This window comes from Glycine soja, chromosome 8, assembly GCF_004193775.1.
Source record: "Glycine soja cultivar W05 chromosome 8, ASM419377v2, whole genome shotgun sequence".
Taxonomy (NCBI): Eukaryota; Viridiplantae; Streptophyta; class Magnoliopsida; order Fabales; family Fabaceae; genus Glycine; species Glycine soja.
The window spans coordinates 43454384-43471913 of NC_041009.1; positions in this window are offsets into that span (position 1 = coordinate 43454384).

Here is a 17530-nt window from a genome sequence, read left to right on the forward strand (position 1 = left end):
TAAAAAAATATTTTGACATTGATTTTTAAAGACTTTTAGCATCACTTTTCAACCGATGTTGGAACGACAATAGTTGAAAGTTGAACACTTTTAGCATTGGTTTTTAAAATGATGTTGAAAGTCAAACATAAGCTTTGCTAGATAAATTGAATATATAAATGTCATGTTTATAATATAAGTCCAATCATAATCTATGCTAAATATAAGTTAACTATTCTAAGTATTCTTAAACATTTTTCAATGCTCTATTTCTAACTTCTATAAAATATTTTGCCCACTCTTTGCGAATTGTTTCAATTCTCTTTGACCCCAATGGTGTTGTATCATTAAACCACTGCAACATATAATAAACACAAGGTAATCACATTAAATAATTAAAAATCTAATAAACGAAACATGTTATTTTAATTATTACCTTATTCCATTCATTATGCAAAGACCTGATGACTATAGTCCACATCCAATGCATTACGTAATAGCCACACTCGGTGTCTCCTATTTGGAAATGACTCTAAATTTGATATGCAATTTAGTTATATCCCATAATTATAAAGTAATAAAATGTCATCAATCACATTAATTCTTTTGGTTAAATTAGTTACCTTTACTTCAATCCAATGAGGTGCAACTTTATTGGATTTATGAGTTGAGTCACTTTCATGCATTCCCTTCAAAACACTGGTTAAAAGAAACACACATGTATACTGTAAGATCAAAAGATTCATGTATAATACTAAGAATAAAATAAATGTGTTACATATTGAAACTTAACTTGTTAACTACAACTTTGATGTCCTTGTTGGGATGCTTGTGCAAGGAACAAAACCATACGACAACATTGTTCCTAGGACAGATAACAAGGAGTTGCCAATGTTGTCTGCATTGGAGAACAATTAGTCATATTGTAAATATTATTTAAATGCATTTGTTAAATTATACTTACTCATTCAAGTAAGCTCCTAGGTATATCTCTCTTTGGGATTGCTTCAGCCATCTTTCAATGTAACATTGAGTTTCATCACGCTTATTCCCTGATTTTTGTATGGACTGGGGCTCAAGGAATCCGTACATAGAGTCAAGGCCAGATTTCATAGTCAACTCATTTAGAAACCTATTTTGTTCAAGCAAATGTATATTGTTAATCATATTACAAGTAATTAGTTACTAGACATAGAAATAAAATATTCTTACGTGATCCACAATTGTATAACAGTGATGTTTAAACATTGATTGCCTGAAATTATTTCTTGTACATCACTATTGTGTATGAACAAGGGGAAATCATTATTATTCACCCCAAACATAGTCGCATCCCATGACAATTGAAACGGCTCACGGTCAAGAAGGATGGAAACCTTAACCAAATCAACGAAGGGATCATCATTGGGATTCGACCTATGAACAAGTTGAATCGGTTTCTTTAGTCTTTGTGAATCCTACACAGTAAATAAAAGATAAGATAATGTTATTAAACAATTTATTTGATATATGAATTTCTTAATTCAAAAGACAAACCTTAGGGTCATCTTCATCCTTGTTTTCTACAAGTATCCATTTACCGGTCAGGTTTGACTTAAATTGTCCCTGTCCTTTACCCACCAATGAAATGACCCTCACCTTTGTTTGATCATTTAGTTGCACCTCGCCTTTTGAACTTGTCACATCATTTGCTCCATATTTCTTCAAGTTTCCAATTAAGGATTTGGGTGTTTCATGTTTTTCATCATTTCGATTCAAAGTCTCAAAAGCTTCTAGTTCTGGGTTGGCAGAAACCTCATGGGCATAAGAAGCATTGGCAGTCACTGGGTTACTTGACATAAGCACAGCAATGGATTTAGTGCGGTGTTCACGAGATTCTAAATTGTCTCCTCGAAATGCTTCTTGGTTTTCCATTTGATTTTGCTTGAGCACTTTAGGAGTCTTTAATTGGTTAGGGAGTATACCATTCGAGACAACACTATCAATTTCACCAACTGTCCTTTTCCCCCTGGATGTATGAGCAGTTGAGTACAAAGAGTTTGGTTTGTTTAAAAACAAAATTCCGCGAAGAGACTTTTCATCAATAACAGTTTCAATAGTATATCCTTCTGAGAGGTTTTCAGTGATCTTGGCTTCAAAAAATTTCTTTCCAGGAGGTAGGGACTCGTTAACTGGGATAAATACTTTTGTTTCATTTTTGGTTTTGTTATTGCTTTTTTCTTTGTCTTTTTTCACTTTTCCTGCTCCATGCTTCTCGTATTCCTCAATTTCCACCAAAGAACGACACCGATAGCCTGTCTTCTTATGATAATAAATCTGAAAAAAATATAATAAAATGAGCAATCATAACAAAAAGCAAACAAGAATTTTTTAAATAAAAAAAATTGATGTATTGTAATTCATTCATTCCTAGCTTGTTAAATAGGAAAATATAAAATGACTAACAAATGAGGGAACGGGGATACATTTATGATCTTAGAAATAGGGTAGCTTATAATTTTTCTTCACACTCAACTTTAAGACATAAAGGCCCTTAGTAATTAAGGGTGAGACAATGGTAAAATAGGAATTAAAGGGTGAGTGAAACAATATCCTAGCTTACTGATTAAATCTGGATGTGAAGGGATTAAATAGTTTGAAGTAGAATATGATGAATAAAATGAAATAAAATGTTCAGTATCAATTGAACACTTTGGACTTTTTAATTTTAGGATTGCAGATAAGAATTAAAAGAATTTGGAAAAAGCAGGAATTTTCACAATGTTCCACAAGGCATTGCAATTCCCCAAAATAAAATCGAATAATTTCACAAGTAAAATCATCATCCCAAGGCATTAAAATCAACAAGGCATCCAACACAAATCATGCAAAATTTTGTTTACCACGGTAGACATAAACACCACAAGTCCATTTCTTCTCAAAACAATGTTTACAACTCAAATAATCATTTTAGATCATCATAGTCAAATAAAACCACATCAATGTAAAATTTATACAATAAACATTAAATAATCATAAGTTTTGGTTATTCTAAATGAATTTAGTTGTGTAACTGTGTTCAGGTTTCCATGTCAACGTGAACAAATTCAAAATTGTTCTGATAACATTCATTGCGTCAACATACTTTCTACCTTTACTATATATTTAATCAGTATTGCATAAGTTAGAATATCACTAGGATTAAGAACCGGGTAGGTTAAAGAAGATTGAAATTTCCTTGAATCTATTGGAAGGGTCTAGGAATAGAGAGTATGAAAATACTGGTTATGGCTTTTAAATGACATTTTTTTTATAGTAGTGTACAAGCTGGGAGCTTAGTTTGAATAAAGTAGAAATATACGCTAAAAAGGTTAATTTATACATATACAAACCTTGATAACTTATTTTTCATTTGCATTTAAGTGTTATGAATTGATTGAATAATAGATTCTTTTTTGTTTTTGAAGAATCTTGTATAAAAATTAATCTTCCTGGTTTGAAAAGATCGAACTACTTTGTAAATGCGGGACGAACTGCTCAAATTAACTATTTACTTTGAGAAATATATTTAAGAAATAAATCTATATATCCACAATGTACAATATTTACCTATAATATCCACAATGTACAATATTTACCTATAAGTTTGTTAATTTTCTCTCTAGAATTTTTTTCATAATAAAACAACTGAATTAAGAAAATTTACTTATAAGCAGCCATCTTATCTTGACTCAAAAAGGAAGAAAAATAAATAAACATTAAATTTTCATTTTAAATTGGATTACATACCTTGTCAACCTTTTTACTACTACTTCGCTTTCTCTTTTCGATGTGCCAATTTTTAATCCATTCAGGTAATGGTTCAGAGCGTCTTCTTCTTTTTAACCTTGAATTTTGTGTCGCAGATGGAGTTCCTCTCTAATAATAATGCAAAGGTATATAAGGTAAACATATTATAAAAATAAAAACAGAAATTTAAAGTGTGCGTGCAATGATGTGGTGTGCTTTTAGGACTGAAAGTATCATACCATAGCTAGATTAGTGGAGAATTCATGCAGGGTTAAAAGAGACGTATTTTCTTCTCTGGTCTCTGATAAAAAAAAAAGTGTGTAAATTTATGAATAGATGTGAATATACAATTAAAGTTTATATAAGATATATATACTTAAAAATATATTCATGAAAATAAACATATAAATTTAAAGAGTGCAAATATATAATGGGGGTGTCCTTTTAGTTAGGATTCAATTTATCATATGTGCAATTGTATCATAGTCTACTTGGAACTCTTTATACTATGCCATGATTGAGAATTATCAATTGATTAGTTAGTTTAAAATGTATAAGCTAGTTAGCCTATAAGTTAGTAAAACATACATCTTAATTTGGTAAAATATTTCTATAAACTAGTCAAACAAATTAAAAGTTAAATCATTTGAAATATGAAATACACTTGCTTTTCTTGGGTAATATGATTAGATGATATATATATATATATATATATATATATATATATATATATATATATATGTATATATAAGAAGTTAAATTATAATGGAAAATTGAATTCTTTTGACAAAAAAGAAATTTTAAATTGACAAATAAATATATACCCTCTTTTGTTGTGAATACAGTAGAAGTGATACCCATGTTAATGTAATAGTGATACATATATACATTACAAGGTTGCTAATGTAATAGTCACTAGGTATGTAAAAAGATATTGCTGTTGCACACATAGGTTCATCATCATTTAATCTTGAATGAGTCATCCTTTGCATGAAATTCCTCCTACTTTAACGTAACATGGACAAGGAGAAGTGATAACTAAATTATCAAAACTTAATAATATATTTATACTAAGAAATTAGAAAACAATTTTGTGTTGTGAATTAAAAAAAAAAATCAAACATACAATTGAACTCAAACTAAGCAAATAATGAAATATATTTTTTATCCACTTTATCTAATTTCATCCATCCAATTATTCATTCATAACTGAACAATGTATTTTGATATGAAAAAATGTTGTGCTCGAAGAAGAGAGATACATAAGTTGATTGAGGTTTATACACACAGAGATATATAATCTTACAATTTATTAAGAGTTTAAGAGAGAAAGACTTTTAATAAGAGTTGTGGTACCTCTCTGTAGGAAGGTTTTTCGAGTAGGAGAAATGGACTTGAAAAGGTTTGTGTCTTTTAATAAGAGTTTTCGTACCTCTTGTACTCATATTTATAATATTTTTATCATTGACTGATAAAAAAAAATACATTTCAAATGACATGATTGTCTGTTTTTCTTTAATGCATGACAGAATTTCTTACCATCATTGTCATGTGGAGAAACATTGGTAAGTTATTAGCATATCTGGATCCTTTTTTAACTTGTCACTACGGAGTGGATATGGAGAAATCTTTTTTGAGTGAATAAACGTATTGATGAAATGTTTTTTTTATAATTTCCTAATTGATAAATGGACTAAGATTATATATATATATATATATATATATATATATATATATATATATATATATATATATATATATATATATATATATATATATATATACAAAGAAAGAAGTATTTTTTTGTATTATTTATATAAATATTTTTATCTTTTTTGTTTTATTGTAATTGGTTTTATAAGTTGCAAAAGATTATGATGTAAAATTTATGTTCCAGTGGGAAAAATTCTGGGTGAAGAAGTCCAAGTGCTAGATCTAATTAATATTTTTTCCTAGTCTTCCTGACTGAAGATGTTATACATTATATTTTTGACTTTTTTGGTCTATGGTTTTCTTTATAATATATAATTATAACAATGCAATTAATTTGTCCTAGATACATGATGAAAGTTTGTTGAAGAAATCAAGTAATTAATATCAGTATAGTATAGTAATAAATCAAATTAAATATTAAGACAAATGAACTTTGAATAAAATAAAAACTTTGAAGAGAATTTTCCTTAACTAAATTTTCTTAAATATATATTACCATAATAAATTAAATTTTCTTAAGAAAAATAAAAGAAACACATTTTGTTTGTGTCTGTGAATTAAATAGATGTCAAATTCTTAAACAAACAATAATATAATTTAAATACTAATTTGATTTGAAGATATTAATTACATATATATATATATATATATATATATATATATATATATATATATATATATATATATATATATATATAACTTAATGTTATCACTATGAATTTTGTTGATAATTCTTTTAATGAATAATTTGGAAAATAAAATATTAATTATAAATAAATTTATTGACTTTCTATCATCATAAATAACAAATGAGTAAAAGTATATTTATAAAAATAAAAGTCTCTCAATAATGAAAATTGAATATTTAGACGCATTTAAATTTTAAAATTATATCAGCTAAGCAATATGCTTCACTATATATATATATATATATATATATATATATATATATATACATATATATATATATATATATATTAATAAAAAAATAATTATTTTTAATTCCAGCCTTAATAAATAATGAAAATCATATCGCCATTGGTGTGCTACAAACGATGGGTAGCATCTGAGGTGCTAATATAGGATTACTTTTGCTATTGTGATGCTTTAAAATTTTAAATGCATTTTTAGCTTTAGAAAAACATAAATTATATGAAAATCTTACAAAGGTGTGAATGTATTTATTACAACAATATAATTTTATATAAAAAAAATAAGATATGCTAATAATGAAAAATAATTTGACAACATCATCCAATCATAACCCAATCATAACTCATTGTGTAGGATAAATTTATAAATTTTTATCATAAAAATATTTGAAAAGTTACATCAACTATGATTTATAATTCAAATATAGTATAATTTTTTTATAAAATCAATGCATGATTATTAAACTTATTTTATATTATTTATTTGACTTTTTTTAATAAATACTACCAAGTCTTTTAATAAATTTTTTGAAAGGTAAAATATAAATAAAATTAATGTCTTTTTGCATATAAGGTCATAAATTATCAATAAATAAAAATTGTATGTTATGAAATGGATAAGGATGGGAACAGATTAAGCATGCAATATATACATAGAGAGAGGAATGTTTTAAATAAGAAATGAAAAGAATTAATTTTAACTGTTAAATTATAATTAAAAAAATTAATTATTAACATAAAAAAAAACCCTCAATTTTTAATACATCTCTTTACAAAAACACTACTAAAGATTTTTCACATCTGTTTGTTGTAATGTTCTCCCAGTCTTCTCAAACACAACTAAGTCTTTATTGTTTGCTTCATCTCTTGTTCTTCCCATTAGATTATGAGTTTAGCGTGCCTTCACTAATCGTGGTTCCTCTAATTGGTTCTTAACATTTGCAGAATCAGTGCATCGTGGTTCCTCTAATTGGTTCTTAACATTTGCAGAATCAGTGCATCGCACCCATATTTCCTATCGTAAAATTCTGCTCAGCAGCTCTCTCTAGCCTCATCTCCACCGTTTCAATTTTTTTAAACATGTTGATGACATTGCACAGTAGCAACAATCACATACAAAGTTTTATGTATAGAGCCTCTCTCCTATATATTTGACTACTTTATAATATACACTGTTCACAAAACTATTCCGAGCAAAGTTGTTGCCAAAATGTTCTGGAACCAATCGGGCCTTTCACTTCCCGAAAAGAACCTATATCACATGATAAATAAAGAATTGAAAAGTATAACAGTTATTAAAAATAAAGAATTGAAAGATATAATCAAAGAACTGAACTATATCTACCTCTGGTACACCCTGTTTGACAAACAAAGAACAAAATAATTAATTTAATTAGAAAATACCATAAAAAGCTTTTAGATTAAGATTTTTTTTTCTGGAATGGTTAAACAAACGTGCTTCAGAAGCGTGAAAGGTTAAAAAGAGGACTGCTCATGTGTGAAGATGAAAATTTTAGGTGTGGTGGGGTGTGGTGAATTCAGGAACGATTAAACCCCATATGTAAATATAAATTATATAGAAAATTCAACAACATCCTAATTTTGAAATCAGCCTAATAACATCTTATCTGTAGATTATAAAAACAATATATTTATATTTACTTTGCATAGTTTGTGTCTAAGCTATTATTCAGATAATAATTTACTTAAATATATGAATAAATAATATTGCCAGTATATATTTAATTTCATTCTGTAAAAAATTGGAACTTAGATTCATAGATGAAAGAGTCTAAGACTAAGCCTGAAGCTAAAATATATTGGTATTACACAAATCTAAGGATCGGATTAACACTGGATAAAAGAACTTGGGAAAAAGGAAAGAGACCCGTATATCTGTTTTTTCTCTAAAAAAGAGACCGTGTAGCAGGTTTATCTTTTAAAAGACCATTAGGCTAGCTTTTAATTAGATGGGTAGAAAATTTAATAGCCAGCAACTTAAGTGTGAGTAGCAAAGCAGAAACTTAGTTTTTTTTTTTTTTTTAAAAAAAGCAAACTAGAAACTTTAATAATAAAAAATCATAATAAAAATCTACGTTGAATAATAGGATAGTAGGCTTTATGAAAAAAAATTAATAGAAATAATAAAAATTATAGTATACTCGTGTTCAATTTCTACGTATAAAACAACTATGGTATAGTGATTAAGAATCATGAACATAATTGTTACGGTTATATTTATATTTTAATAAGTTGTAGAAAACTAAGGTATAAGGATTTAATGGAATTGACATGTTTTAGATAAAATTGAAATATTACAATGGTGTGTGATGATAATAAAGTGACGATTTAAAATTAGTTAGTAAGAATAAATTTAATTTTTATTTTTACTAAGTTTTCTATTATTTGTAATATTAAGATATAATTACTAGACTTAAGTATTTAAACTTTTATATCTTTTAGTGATGTATATAATTAAAATAAATTTCATAATTGTCATAGACAAACCATAGTAGCATAAACTATTTGACATATTTTAGTAATATAACATCCTTCTATCCCAAGGTGTATACACTTGTAATATTTTTTAAATATATTGGTAGTGAAATTTAATTAAAAGAATGTATCGACTTTAAAAAAAAACTTATTTTAAAATAAAAGTATTACATGTCAAATATTTGTAATCTTAAAGAAAATAAATCAATAAATAATTTGATTTCATGTAAAACAAATATTGGTGCTCTAAAGTCTATATAAATCATATTAAATAAAATATGATAAAAAAATTACTTATTAATTTAATTCTTAGATAAATGAATAAAACTTATATTATAATATTACATTATTTCAGAGCATTCATAACCCTAAAATTAATAATAATATAAAATAAAAACTTAAATCTCTCATGTAACATCATCATCATAACCTTATAGAGACTCATCTATAAAGGTGATATTCAATTCAAACACAAATAAGACAAACAGACGAGAAGTGAGATACATCTCAATAAATTTAAAACATTAAGAAAATCATAATGATATAAGATATTTTTATAAACAATTGTGTTCCATAACACAAACATATCTCATCCAAATCAATCATTTCATACACAAATTCACACACAAAATGCAATGTAGACTATACCCATAGATTGTATGCATGTGATACCATTTTAGAAAACATTGTGAAAGTAGCCTGAGAGTTCATGCAGTCGACGAATTGTCACATAATGAGTAACATAACACTATCACTCTCACTGACATCGCCGATGATGCATATAAGGATACTCTAACACATGTGTGATCAATATGAGTTTAAAGGAGATTCTAAATGATTGCACCCCAAGATCACAGTCATACATCAACTCAGAACTAGTAATTGTCAATAGTGCTCTCTCTAACTCAACTAGACTGCATTTGGTCTAGGAAGAGAGGAGAGGAATAGGAGAAATTTTGTGGATCTTATGTGGAACTCACATCTTTAATATTTTACTTTAATTTAAAAATTTATTTATTTTATTTTCATTCTCTTTTTTTATCCACTAAATCAAACACAACCTAAAATGCCAAGGAAAGAGCAAAGCCTCCCAAGCAGACCCCAGACTGAGATTTCGGACTAGGCCGCCGCAAGCGGAATGACCAGGATTACCTCTCGATGCTCCATTAATATTAAATAGATGTCGCTAGTTAAGAAGACTCAGTTAAAAAAATATTGAATAGATGTCGCAGTTAGATTTCACCCATAACTTTTCAATTGGAACGTATACATGTGTTTTACTCTCTAGCCCTACCTCTTTCTAAAATATATTTATATTTTAATTATTATAAATATACATCTAAAATATTATTAAAAAATCCACATGTCTAAATATGTAATTTAATTAATAATTATATATATTTCTTTCAATATCTAACCTTACCATAGGCCCTTGTTGGGTGTCCTCGCCTATTATGATTCCCATACATTTCATTAAAAAAAAAAATTATTCATTGATCTTTTATGATGTTATATGTTAAAAATTATTTAATTTATTAAAAGACTTGTTGGTAGGGTATATTAAAAAACATCAAATGGATAAAAAATTTATTTGGTTGTAATAAATACATCCAAATATTGTTAGCGTTTTTAGATTAGTTTATGTTCGGAAATTTAGTAATTATTTTTTAATATGGAAATAAAAAAAATCATTCATTTCATTCTTAATATTTATAATTATGTATTGTAATGCATATTACTTAGCTAAAATATATTTTAAAATTAAATGGTTCTAAATATTTAATTTTCTTTATTATAAGAGTTTTCTTTTATAAATAAAATTTTACTCATTCATTATTTATGATATTGAATATCAATACTTTTACTTAAATTAATATTTTGTTTTCCAAATGATATATTAAAAGGAATTGTCGAGAAAATGCATAGTAAGAACAGTAAATTATATTTATGCAATTAATATGTTCAACTCTAGTTAGCATTTAAATAATAGTAGTTTTTTTTTTGTTTCAATTATATTATTTGCTTAAGATATTAATATTTTTATTGTTATTAATAGACACAAAGGGGAGTATATCTTTATTTTTGTAATAATATATTTCAGAAAATCTAGTTCAGAGAAAATTTCTTCAAAGTTAATTTGTCTAAATATTTAATTCTATTTATTATTATACTATACTGAGATTAATTACTGGATTTAATCTATAAGTTTTCAATTTATATCTACACAGTACTGTTAAATTTACTGCTTTTGTATAATCACATATTTTAAAGAAAACCATAGACATTCAAAGTCCTAAATATATATAATTCAATATCTAATCCTTCCGTTACCTACTATCAGGCTCCCTAACCTATTCTAGCCCCTATACATTTCATAATAAATTATTTTTATTCGTTAATCTTTTATGACTTAATATATTAAAAATTATTAATTTTATGCATATTTATATTTTACATTTTTAAAAAATGTTAAAACACTTGGTAAGATTATTACAAAAAAGTCAAATAGATGATATAAAATTATTCTGTTGTAATAAATACATTAAAACCTTGGTAGGATTTTTAGACTAATTAATGTTAGGAAAGTAAGTAATTACTTTTTAAGGATGGAAATAAAAAAAATATTATTTCTTTTATTCTTAACACAAAGGACCAATATAAAAATACATATTTAATTTAACTAATTAAATATTTTGATCAGTCAAAGATGAATATATATATATATATATATATATATGTATGTATGTATATATTATTTAATTAATAATTATTATAAAAAAATGTTTACTGACCAATGTTCAAAGCCACATACAGTGTATATTTATCGGTCAAAGATAAAAAATATATTAAATAGTGATAGAATAGGTACCTCAACCCTTATAAAACGGCACAGACTCAGTCAAGTACATAGCTCCTTCTCAAAAAACCTGTCATCTATCCTACAAACAAATACAAGGATCTTGTCAGTGGGGAGGAGCATTACAATTCGTTTTCATCAACTGTTGTGTTGTTTCACACAAAGATATATAGAAATATTGATATATATTTACACTTTTAGTTATTAAAAAAAATATATTGATATTTAAACATGTCTAAATATTTAACTTTATTAATCAAATATTTTTATCAGTCAAAGATGTATATATATATATATATATATATATATATATATATATATATATATATATATATATATATATATATATATATTATATTTAATTAATTAATACTTACAGGAAAAAGTATTTACAACTAATGGTCAAGATCACATACAATGTATTTTTATCGGTCAAAGATGAAGATATATTAAATAGTGGTAAATATTGATATTTAAAATCTTATTAAAACAATTCACATGTCTAAATATTTAACTTTTTAATTAAATATTTTTATCAGTCAAAGATGAATATATATATATATATATATATATATATATATATATATATTATATTTAATTAATTAATACTTACAGGAAAAAGTATTTACAACTAATGGTCAAGATCACATACAATGTATTTTTATCGGTCAAAGATGAAGATCTATTAAATAGTGGTAAATATTGATATTTAAAATCTTATTAAAACAATTCACATGTCTAAATATTTAACTTTTTAATTAAATATTTTTATCAGTCAAAGATGAATATATATATATATATATATATATATATATATATATATATATATTATATTTAATTAATTAATACTTACAGGAAAAAGTATTTACAACTAATGGTCAAGATCACATACAATATATTTTTATCGGTCAAAGATGAAGATATATTAAATAGTGGTAAAATAGTAGCTCAACCTTATAAAAAGGCATAGATTCTGTCAAGCAAATAGCTCCTTCTTAAAAAAACTTGTCATACATCACATAAACACATATATACAAGGATTGTCAAAACATACATCCTGCACCATTTAACAGTTGGAGTATAAATGTAAAATAAAGTCTTACATGAAATATAAGTAAAAAAATTAAATATTATATAAATCAGAGAAAAAGACTTATAAATATAACTCTTAAGATTTTAAATTAAAATATAGTGAGTTTTTGGGTCTCACATATTATTATATTAATTTCTTATTTTTTTTGGTGAATATACTGTTTTTATGATTTCTCTGGGTAAAATATATATTTTCTAGAAATCATTTATATACAAATATGTAAATCTATGGAAAACCCTAACCCTTTTCGATCTGTTTAGGAAATTAGTTGTTCGGTAATTTGGTATACTTTGAAATTAACAACAACAAAAAAAGAACTGCTAAATTTTATATGTACCAAGCGATGGGTTCTTAATTTATTTTGTATATTCTTTGGTTACACCGACTTTAGGGGATAAAATAATTACCAGGATTATTTGATTCTCTCAAGTCAATTTGCATTTATGCCAATTTGCCTTTCTTTCATTTTTGGCTACAAAAAAGTCAAATGGGATGGGAATGTTTGTTCTAATTGTTACTAGAGATATATAACAGTGGTTAGTGAGTAGCAATCAACGTATGAACTTCTAAGTATATGTATAGCTCAATCCAAAAATAGTTTGTTAGATTAAATTTGAGTTGAGATGGAAAAAATACTTCATTTACATATATGACTGATTTAAGTTGCTGTTTGGGACTCTCCCAACCTATATATTAGTTTAGTCTCCTTTGTTAATTTTGACCATAACACGAACTTCAGAAAATGCAAAATTGGAAAAACCATATGTGTAGAAAGCCTGGATTGGATAAAACTTGAGAGAACAACTTGAAAAAGAAGATCGAACAGATATGTAATGCAAAAGACCACTTAATATTTATGTAAACCTTAAATATACAGAAAATTAAACATCTTAAATTTAAAATCAAACTAATAGCATCTTAAGTCTAAAATCTAAAACAATACCTTTATCTTTACCTCGATCAACAACATCATAAAGATGAAATAACTTGGAAAAACCTTTTTATTAAAGGAAAAGAAGTTTGTGGCCACCTTATAGAGTTACACTTTTGATTTGTTTTCATCAACAATTATTTACTTATGTTTAATTCATTTGAAAGTTATTTTGTTTTGGACAATAATCATTGTTATATATGTCACTTGGTATTATTTAATTTGAGTTTGTACATAATGAATTTTCATTTGTATTTTTGCCATAGACCTTTCTATTTTTCCTCATGCCATCTAGGTAGAATTAATTTTGCATTTGGATCCTGTTTTTTTGCAATCTCAAATTACGGTTTTCCTTATGAAGCTTCAGTTATGAACAGTACCCCCAAAAGAGAAGGCAATTTATATTTCATTTTAAAATTTCAATTTGTTTCATGAACACATAGACTTCAAGAATTTCCTGTACCAAAAAAAATACTTCAATAGTTTCAGTATTAATTGTATATTCTCATCCGATTATATATCTGTACACTTAATTTCTGTATTGATTTTTTGTCTTTATTAGTTTCCATATCTTCGCATAGCGAAGAGCCTCCGGACAATGGGGTACGAAGTTTTTTTTATTAGTTTCAACGGTATGAATTCTATATACTATTATTTGTGTAATAGCTCGCTAAGAATGGAGGAGCATTTGGGAAATCAACTTCAAGAAAAGGAAACCGCCAAAAACTCTCTCCTGTTTGGTCTTCAAATTGGCTCATGTGCCCTAAAAAGCAGGAGGTAGAAGGATTGATAGGTACGAGATCAAATTTAAAAGATGTTCATTCATTTTCTTCATTATTGTAGTTAAATGATATTTTTTTTCTTTTATGCAATAGTATTAGCTTGTGTTGAAGAGTTAAAATTAATTACTTTGGAGTTGGCGGACTTAGATAAAAAAAAATGTACCAAAAAAGCCTAGTCTAAACTAATTTTAGCTAGCTACTTTATAATATGATAAAAATAATTTAATTTCATGTTAATATATAATTTTATGACTTATATAAAATATTTTTTTGAATTTATTTAAGTTAACTATAAATAATACAGTGAAAAGCATTTAATACCACAAAATTTACGTCAAAATCCATACCATCAACTTTTTCATTTAAATGATGATATCTGAATATTTATTTAAAAAACTAAAAACATATTTAATTGAAATTATTTATTATTGGAATTAGCTAGGGATGATAATGAATAATGTACCCAATGGGTACTCACAAAAATTACTCATAATGGATGAGATAATTACCCACTTGATAGATATAAACAAACTCAGGTAAGATAATTACTTACAAATTTTAACGAATGCGGATATAGGTACCTTAGTACCCAACGTACCCACACAGACAATATTACATAAGAGATAAATCATGTTTCTTAAGCCATCAAACATAAAAAGGTCATGTTGTTTGTTTGCTTAGAAATAGATCACGTTCTTTAATTAAAAAAGAAAAACATTCTTTATAAAGATAGATCATGATCTTTATTTGGTTAGACATAGACTATGTTCCTTAATTAAAAAAAAAAAACGCATTCCTTATTTGCTTCTTTTCCCAATTTTCCGCATTGATGTTTTATGATTATCATTGTTATGTGTTGTAAAAGATTTTTTTAATAGAATTTTAATATTTTTTTTATGATTATGTTTTATAAAAGATTTTAAATGGGATTTTGATTTATATATCGATATCTTTCATAATTAATTAAAGTGTGGATGAGAAAAATGAGTATGAGCCTTTAGGTATCCAACAAAAAAATATACGCTCATCAAAGTTGCTACACACAGGAATAGATCCGGATACGGGATTTGTTTAAGAAAAATGCGAGTATAGGAATAGTCTTATAATATCCTATCTAAAGTACTCTACCTATTGTCCTCTCTAATTGGAAACCACGTGTCATCATTAAAATGAAGTACTTGATGGCATAAATAACAAGAATTTGATCTAAAGTTTTATATACCTTGAAAAAAAAAGTTAAGACAGTTTATGAATATTATATACAGAAATATTAATATTGTAACATTTAATGCTAATAATGTAATATTTAGGAAATTAAATAAATAATTTTTCTTACGTAGTGAAATAATATTGTTGATTAATATTTTGGAAATAGTTTATAAAATAAGTTTTAAAAAATAAAAATATATATTTATATAATTATAAATATATATATATATATATATATATATATATCAAATCATGTTTATATATATATATATATATATATATATATATATATATATATATATTTAATATACATTAGAAAAAGTATATAATCATTTGTAAACTAATTTGTGTAAATCTTAATTAAATAACAAAATTGTATCATGCTATAAGAAAAATTATTTATTTATATTTTGAATGAATTATTTATTTAAATGCTATGTGCATGTGTGTGTATTCAAGTGTATTATTTGCTCTATCTTTAGGTCAAGCATAGGCTTTAGATATACTAGTATTTAGGGTGAGATATGATTTGAGACGGATGTTACCGTACCTAAGCCGCACAAGTCTTGCACCGTGCGTAAGTGAATATGGACCGTCGAATTTTTTTAGAAATCACGTGCTATAATTTCAATAACTAAACCGAATGCAAGGTACTGAATATAAGCCCAGGCTTTTATAAAAAAAAAAAAAAAAATCACGTGGGCTCATTTCACTATTACTAAATTACACTTGTAACTTTTATCAGTGGATGCATGAGTATATTCCATATCAAAATCAAAACTTTCAAAACAAAATTTAGTGATATATATGTATACTTTTTAAAATCAATTTTTTAATAAACTTAAAAAATTAAAATTTAATTAAATAAACTTATATTGTTTAAAATCAAAGTTTTAGAATTTAAATAAATTTCTAATAGTAATGTTTTAAAAAAATCTTTATAATTTTCATTTTTTTATCAAGTTTTGTTTATTTACCAAATATTTTAATTAAAAATAAAAGTAAATTATAATAATTAATGGTGTAATGCAAGTAAAATAGTGTTTTAAGGGATGACACAGTTGTAACTAATAGAGTAGTAATCACAAATGACAAGTTGATTGTTATCCGCGAGTGAAAGTGATGAAATAGTTGAAAAGGATTTTTAAATTGGAAAAATAAAATAAAATCAAATTTGGATTAAGTTAGTGAGAACAAGATTAATTTGGTTTAGACAACAAGTTAGTAGCTTGGCTAGAGGTGTCAAATTGGGTTTAGTCCAATGAGCTGACTTGATTAATTTAGTGACATAATTTTTTAATTAAAATTAAGTAAAACTAAAATTATAAATACCCTAAAAATATTTTATCAATAAAATTGGAATTTATATGAAAATATCACATAGATATGTCCATTTTTTTATCATTTTATAATTTTTAGCCACTTCAAAAAATAATCTTACAATCACATATGATTCAATAAACTAGCTTAATAGATTTTAGCTACCAATTACAAATAAAATGTATTAATTGTAACAATAAACAAATACTAAAAATTAAAATAAAACTAAATATGTATATATTATTAACCTTAAATGAACATTAACCACACATGTAATATTAAATTTATTATTTATAATATGAGTTATAAAAATAAAAAATAAATTTTTTTTTTAAAACAATATTATTAACAAATTATTTAAATACTAAAAATTTAATTTTAAACAGTATAAATTTATTCAATTAAAGTGTACTACTTTTCTTAAAAAAATGTTTTAAAAATTTAATTTTA